We start from the raw sequence: 7,325 nt of genomic DNA on the forward strand, positions 1-7,325 counted from the left end.
CAGGGGCCTACCCCTCCTCCTGCCTTTGACCTTGCCTCAGCTTTTGTGGAGTCTGTGGGGTGACATGTAGTCAAATCAGCACAAAGGAGGGAGAACACAGAGATGGTGTGGTCTCTCCTCCCCAACAACATATTCTGTGTTGCTAGTGTTAGTGCTGCTCAGGGACCCACGAGATCAGTGTTGACCAATAGAACTGGGCAAGGAGCTTAGGAATTTGGGTCAGAGACTTCTATCAGAAGATGAAAGTCATCCAGGCAGAGCCTACAGATTCTGTCCCACACAATCCACTCTGCCCTCAGTGAATGAGCATCAAGTCGGTGGTGAATGTAGCATTGACCTATACCTGCTTTACACCATCCTGGTGACAGTACTATGTCCCTGTAGGAGAACATGGATGCTGGCACATCTGAGATTCACCCCGGGGGAGAGCAGAGCCTTGCATGAGACATGAGTGGAGTCAGCATCCAGGCTTTGCAGGGACACCCCAGGACACCACACGTGAGGGTAGCCAAGGGAGGCCACTGTTGCTAGCTTCTCTTGCCTCCTGTCCCTTACCAGCTTGGTCACTTTCCAGAGTAATTTCCCCTGGCCTCCAGGTTGGGACATCTGGCAGGATCCAGGAATCCTGGCATCACACTCACAATTTAACTGTCCACATGTTTTCTCTCTGTATAGAGTAGGAAGCAATGAGATACTGTCCAGGCAATTTCGTCCCAGATGTGTGACATGCAGGATCTTAGATAGCTGGGAGCCGACAGGCCTTCCTACACAAAAGCCCTCACAGTCCTCTTCCCGATTGCTTTGATAGGCTCTGGGCAGGACCCTGAGGTTGAGGTTTGCAGCACTGGGTGACGGGGTATATATACCTTGAGACATGTAAAGTCCCAAAGCACGAACAGGCTACCTAGAAAGTTCTTCAGGTGAAATGGAGACAATAGCTCCTGGAACTAAGCCCTTCACATCTACCATTCTGGAACCCAAGAATGGTTCCCTGGTTGGTAAAGTCTGCAGTATGTCTCCCAGAGCCTCTCCTCACACCTGCCATGGACTTGCTGCCCGGGGCGGCTGGGCAGTGGGTAGCACAGTGTTTGCTGGGTATTGCAGACCAAGGAAGGCTGTGAATGGCCTTGAGAAAGCCCTTTGCAATCCAGGGCCCTACAGGCCTGCAGGGGAGAGACCCAGCAGAGAACAGGAATCTGATGGGTGAGACCATTTTCCTTAAGCAAGGCTGGCAGGACTGTGTGCATGTGTGCGTGCGTGCGTGCGTGTGTGCGTGCGTGTGTGCGTGCATGTGTGTGTGTAACGTGCTAATCAATACTATCTTTTGAAGAGAGGAAAGGAGGTTGGTTCCTGACAGAGTTGTGACGAGGATGGAGAGGAGACGACCCTGGCACAGACCCCCACCTGGCCCCGCCTCCTTTGAGGGTATCACTGTTGGTTTGCTCTGACTCTGTATTCACCTGACGTGCTGAAGAGCCTGGGCAGGCTCTCGTGATCACACCCGCTCTGCTGGGCTGGCCCTTGTACCAGCGAGGAGGCCCAGGGTGTTCCAGTGCTTCTGTTCCTGCTCTGTTCATCCCTCCCCCGTGCCTGGTGTTCACACAGGCTCCCAGTGGCCTGGGACTGATGTCTTCTTACTTACCAACAGTGTCAGGGCGACATCAGTGGAATGAGAGCCCTGCTGGGCACATGGGGCAGCTGTTTTCATGGGACCCGCTGTCCTGACTGGGGAGTGCCATGCTGGGGGCATGCTGAGGACCACAGGTGATTTGATGAAGGTAGTACTGTGTACCTTGCAAACACACCTCCCGTTAGTTACTCTCAGACACTGCAGATTTTCAATTTTCTAGTAAAAAGATTTCATCATAAAAGAGCTAGCCCCAGAAGTACCATCTTGTGACCTTTCAGCTAGAATTTAGAGGCTTTAGAGATGGCCCCAGGGACCTGCCTTTTCTGTACAAAGATCCAGCTGTGTCCTGCCTCTCCACTCTAGAGGCAACTGAGCATTCAAAGCTCTCTGTGGGGCAGAGATGGGACCATTCCCCCACCCCCCATCACAATCTACTTCTTATTGATGAAGCTGACAATTTCTCTCTGTTTCTCCCTCCACGTGTAGGAGGTGCAGCCCACCTCCACTGACCCCCTCGCTCCCTGAGGCAGAGACACGGGTGCAGAGCTGGCCTATCACATGCTCTTTCCTGGTACCCTGAGTTTTTGGGTGAATGAAGAAAAGGAGGGAGGAGAGAGAGGGTGGTGACTCCTCCAGGGGACATGCCCCAGGATCTGAGCGTAGGGTAGAGCTGCTACGCCCTGACCACCATGGCTTCTGGTTTTCCAACCTGGTCACCCCACCCTGTGAAGAGCCCACTATCACACATTGTCCTGGTGGCTGAGGACTCTGGCTGTACCTCAGCCCATTTGTTGGTCAGCAAGAATGCTCCTGGATACCCTTTACTCCTTTTTGGGACAGCTATAGGGTGTGTGAACAGGATGACTGTGGGCCTCAGGACCCTTCTCCATACAGAAAGAGGGCACTCAGAGCCAGCTATGGCGAGTCATGCAGCATGAGCCTAGAGTGTGTGAGCTCTGGGTTCCCACAGTATGGAGGCAGGACAGGGATGCAGATAAAAGGGGCCCATGACCTAGCTTTTCCAGACCAGACCAAATCTTTAATTTTCTTAGTCCCAATTTTCAACTTTAAAGTCATGACTCTAGGAACTGGAGAGGTGGCTCAGTGGTTAAGAGCACTTGCTGTTCTCCCAGAGGACCAGGGTTCGATTCCCAAATGCCCACATTAATGGCTCACAACTGTCTGTGAGTCCTGTTCTAGGGGACCTGACTCCCTCTCCTGAGCTCCTCCAGCAGCACACATGCGTGTGATGCACAGACGCACATGCAGGCAAAATACCAATACACATATAAAAATAAAAGATAGAAAGCATTTAAAAACCAGGACTACTGTTTTCCTCTATTTAAATTTGAGATAAGTTAATATAAAATTCACTCCGTAAAAGAATATAATTGAAGTTATTGACTTTTGTTTTTAAAGCTAGAGTCTCACTATATAGCCCTGGCTGTCCTGGACCTCACTATGTAGACCAGGCTAGCCTCTAACTCGTAGCTATCTGCCTGCCTCTTGAGTGCTGGGATTAAAGGCAAGCAGCACCACGCTCAGCACTGAGTGGTCTTTAACATTTGCAAGGTTTACGTTCAATGTCGCTTTTCTAATGGCAGAACACATGTCACCATGTGCCCATAGGCACTGCTCACGCTCACCCAGGTGTCCTATGGGATCACTGACTTATTTCCAGTTCCCATGGACATGGCTGTTTGAGACATGTCATAGACACAGAAGCATGTGACCATGTGCTGGCCTTTCTCACTTGGCGTGAGGTTCTCTAGAGTGTGACCCAGTCTTTCACCTCTTTTGTGAAGGGCACTTCTCTCTCTCTCTCTCTCTCTCTCTCTCTCTCTCTCTCTCTCTCTCTCTCTCATTTTAGTTTTAAGTGAGGAATATAAAAGCAAACATCCCGAGTGCCCCACCCCCACCCTAACTGTCATCAGCTTGGGGGTCAGGGGCCCTGAGCTCAGTGGAGCAGAGTCAACCCCAGGCCCTTTGCACAGGCCACTTGGAGTTCTGCAACTGGGATATGAGAGCCCGAGTTGGCTGTTACCACCAACGCCATCCAGTGGGGTCCTGGGTGGAATCTCTAAACTGAACTTTATTTTCAGAGCGTCATAAGTAATAAAGCTGCTGTATGGATAATACGAGCTAAATAAATGCAAAATGATCCAGGGGAAAGGAAGCAGATACAAATGACCCCCAGAAGGGCTTCATTAGGAGAGCTTAGAGCATCATGGCCACAGGCGGTCACAAAGAGGAGGAGCAACCCTTCAGGTCTGGAAAGGAGCCTCATTAGGAGAGACGACCAACCCTGATACCATGATGGAGCCCAGCTGTCAGCTCAGAGAAGCAAAAGGAATCGTTTATTTGCTATCTGTCTATCTATCTATCTATTTGAGAAGAAAGTCCCACGCCATGTGACAGCCTTGACACCAGGAGTCACAAAGCAGGGAGGCACTAGAAAAGTGTAATTCAAGGTTGTCTTGGGCCTGGGTCTGGAGGTGAGGATAGGGGTGGGGAGCAGCCAGGCTTGAATCACAAGAGGAAGGGAGATCGCAAGGCCATAGCAAGCTCTGTCCAGAGAGAGCTCCAGGGACAGGGGATGGTAGGAGAGCCAGGTATTTGTGTACCTCAGCCCATCTGTTGGCCAGAGAGAAGCTCCTGGACACCCTACATGCCTTTCCTTGACAATCGCCGAGTGTGTGTGCAGAGCCTGTGATCTGAGAAGACAGGGAAGGAACACTATGGTCTGCCTTATGTCTTTCTGGTCAGCAGGTCATATAAGAAGCGGGAACAGACGCAAGTGATCCTTCTAGAATTCTGCCTCAACCTTCTGATCGGGGGCCAGCCTCGTCTCTGAGACTCAGGGCGCTGGTGCTCTTTCCTATGGCTCCCTCCACAGATCTGATTTATAGCCTTTCTGGTTTTATATATTCCCAGGGCCACTGAGCCCCTTGCTTCTCCTGGCCACGTGCCTCCTGGGCCAGAGGCCAACTCAGAACTAACACACGGTTGCAGGTATGTGCCGGCTACTTGTAGATTCTTCTCTGCAATGTGAAGTTCAAATGTGTCCTCATAACTGACTATAAAAGGGGCCCCACCTTTCGTCTCAGATTAATCCTTCCATTTGAAGATAATAGTTCTGGGAACTGAGGTCAAGGAACTGGAAGGAGAGGGTGACAACTGGCTTGCCCTTGTCACAGAAGCCCATGGTGCAACTCTTGTGACACTGGTCCTTCTTGGGGGACCTGGGGAAGTCCCCTGTCCTCCTGACATGGACCAGTTAGAGTCAGGCTTTCTGTCACCTGGGACAAGTCTGATGCTGGCTCTGTGCTGTCTCCCACCTGGCCCCAATGTTTGTCACCACACTGCTGTAGGCTGATGCGCTGGTGTCAGGAGCCCCCATACCCGCAGTGTTGCTTTTGAAGGTTGAGTGGCTAGGAGGCAAAGATGGAGGTGCTCACGGTGCCCAGTGAGCATCATTCTGTTGTAGCTGGACTTTCAGGTGTAGGCCAGATATTCTTACCTAGCGCATCAGACCTGGAAAGAGATGTACTCAGAGAACAATGCCCTGTCTGGGACTCTGCACAGGGACCTGTAGTTCTGTGGGAACAGGACAGAGGATGGAGGTGAGAAGCAATGAAATCACATGACAAATACCAGGAATCAGACTCTAGAGACCAGCATCAGTGCAGATCTGAGTTTATCGTCTGAGCCAACCCCACGCCTCCAAATCCTGAACCAATCATATCTCACCTCACTGGCACTCTGCTCCAATGAAAGGCCGGCCTGATGAGGTTTCTCAGAAGGAGATGTTGGGGTTGGGGGGAGCATCGCCACCTGTTAGGATTTCCATGAAGATGGGGAAGCAGCCACTGCCTTGGCCTCAGTTCCTTTTTGCTCTCTCACTGGTGTTCCGGGAGCCATCTTGGATCTAAGGCCATGTATGGCAGGTTGGGACTCTTCAAGGACATGCAGGAGCCTGTGGCGGGTGGCTCGCTCTGCATCCCCGTTTTCCTTCACAAGGTGGACCTCCACATCTTCCACACAGCTCAGGGCCAAAGCCTAGGAATCTTCAGGGCTCACTTCAGAACTCTTCCTTCTGTGTGCCTTTGATGTAAAAATGTCCTCTGCTGTTCCTGGTCCCCAAGTCCCCAGGGCTTTGCCACCCTGTGCCTTGACAATCTTTCTGCACACTTGGATCTGGCTCTTTTCAGTACTGCATTGTTCCAAATAATTCCACTAGCTTGCTCCTTTGCCTTCTCCTCTGGCAGCCAAGTGTCTCAGGTCTTCCTCCTGCTCCTCAGGAGCTCTGTGACCAGGTGCAAGTACCTCAGCCTCTCTGATCCTCCTCATTGGAGCCTGTGCCTCCTCTAGAGCATGGCTCGAACTCCTGAGAAGATTCCATTTTCGCAGCAACCCTTCTACTCTAGGCTTGAAACTGCTGTCTGGAAAAGGTAGTTTCAACAACCCCACCCCACTTCCGACACACTTTTCTAGAAAGCAGGGAGGGTGTTACAGACCCATCAACACTAGGCAGGTGAAGAAGGCCCTGGGTATAGGCCAGCTCTGCCTTGGCCTCTGGTCTGCTTCCTGGAGCAGATGTGCAGGGTTGGCTGTGAAGAACAAGCAGACACCTCTCTAAGACACCACCAAGCCATCAGAGTGGCTCCAGTATCCCTCGAAGATGCTGACCAGGACCCACATCCTGGAGACCTCAGTGAAATTTATGTTTTCCGCATAGGGTCAATCAGGTTCCTTCTCTGCCGTGGTCTCCTCTGGGAATCTTTTCTTGTTTCCACCCATAAAGTAGAGCTTTCTTTACCTGGAAGCCCCAGCGATGTGAGGAGCTCCAGGAGAGCCTGGCTGTGTGGATAAAGCTGTGCTTCCCTTCCAAGCAAGTGTCAGCCATGGCCATCCTCTGCTAACAGACGTGATGCTAGCTTTAGGTCAACTTGACATAAGCTAGAGTTATCTGAAAGGAGGGAAACTCAGGTTTGAAAATGCCTCTATAAGAGACAGCCTTAGGGCACTTTATTTGGGGATGATCCAGTCCATGGTCCCTGGGTTGGAGATCTTGGTTCTATAAGAAAGCAGGTTGAGCAAGCCATGGGGAGCAAGCCAGTAAGCAGCATCCCTCCAATGGCCTCTGCATCAGCTCCTGCCTCCAGGTTCCTGTCCTGACTTCCTTCGCAGATAAACAGTGCTGTGGAAGTGTAAGCTGAATAAACCCTTTCCTCCCCAAGGGCTTTGGTCTTGGTGTTCCATCACAGTAATAGAATCCCTGACTAAGGCATCCATGCTAGGTCACTACTTCACCTCCCAGCCACATCCCAGTCTGTTTTTACCTTTTAATATAGTGACATGGCCTCAATTCAGCCCGTAGCCCAGAATGGTCTTGGATTTGACATTGTCCTACCGGCTCCCATTCCTCCCATTCTACTGGGAGGAAAGCTAATGGATGAATGAGTATAAATGACTGAACAATTTGTGGGCATGTGAGCGGCTGTACTGAGGAACCAGGTATAGAGTAAGATAAGTCCCAGGCATCGGGCCACAGGATTAAAATGTGATCACGTAGCTAGGGCCAAGTCCAAGCGATAACAGGAATGAGCTGCCTCAGAATGGTTCCAGAGTCAGAATCGATCATAATTGGCCGTGGAAAGCCAGATTACAGAGAGGCGTGTGTTAGGCGGGGGTG

This window comes from Mus caroli, chromosome 2, assembly GCF_900094665.2.
Source record: "Mus caroli chromosome 2, CAROLI_EIJ_v1.1, whole genome shotgun sequence".
NCBI classification, from domain to species: Eukaryota; Metazoa; Chordata; class Mammalia; order Rodentia; family Muridae; genus Mus; species Mus caroli.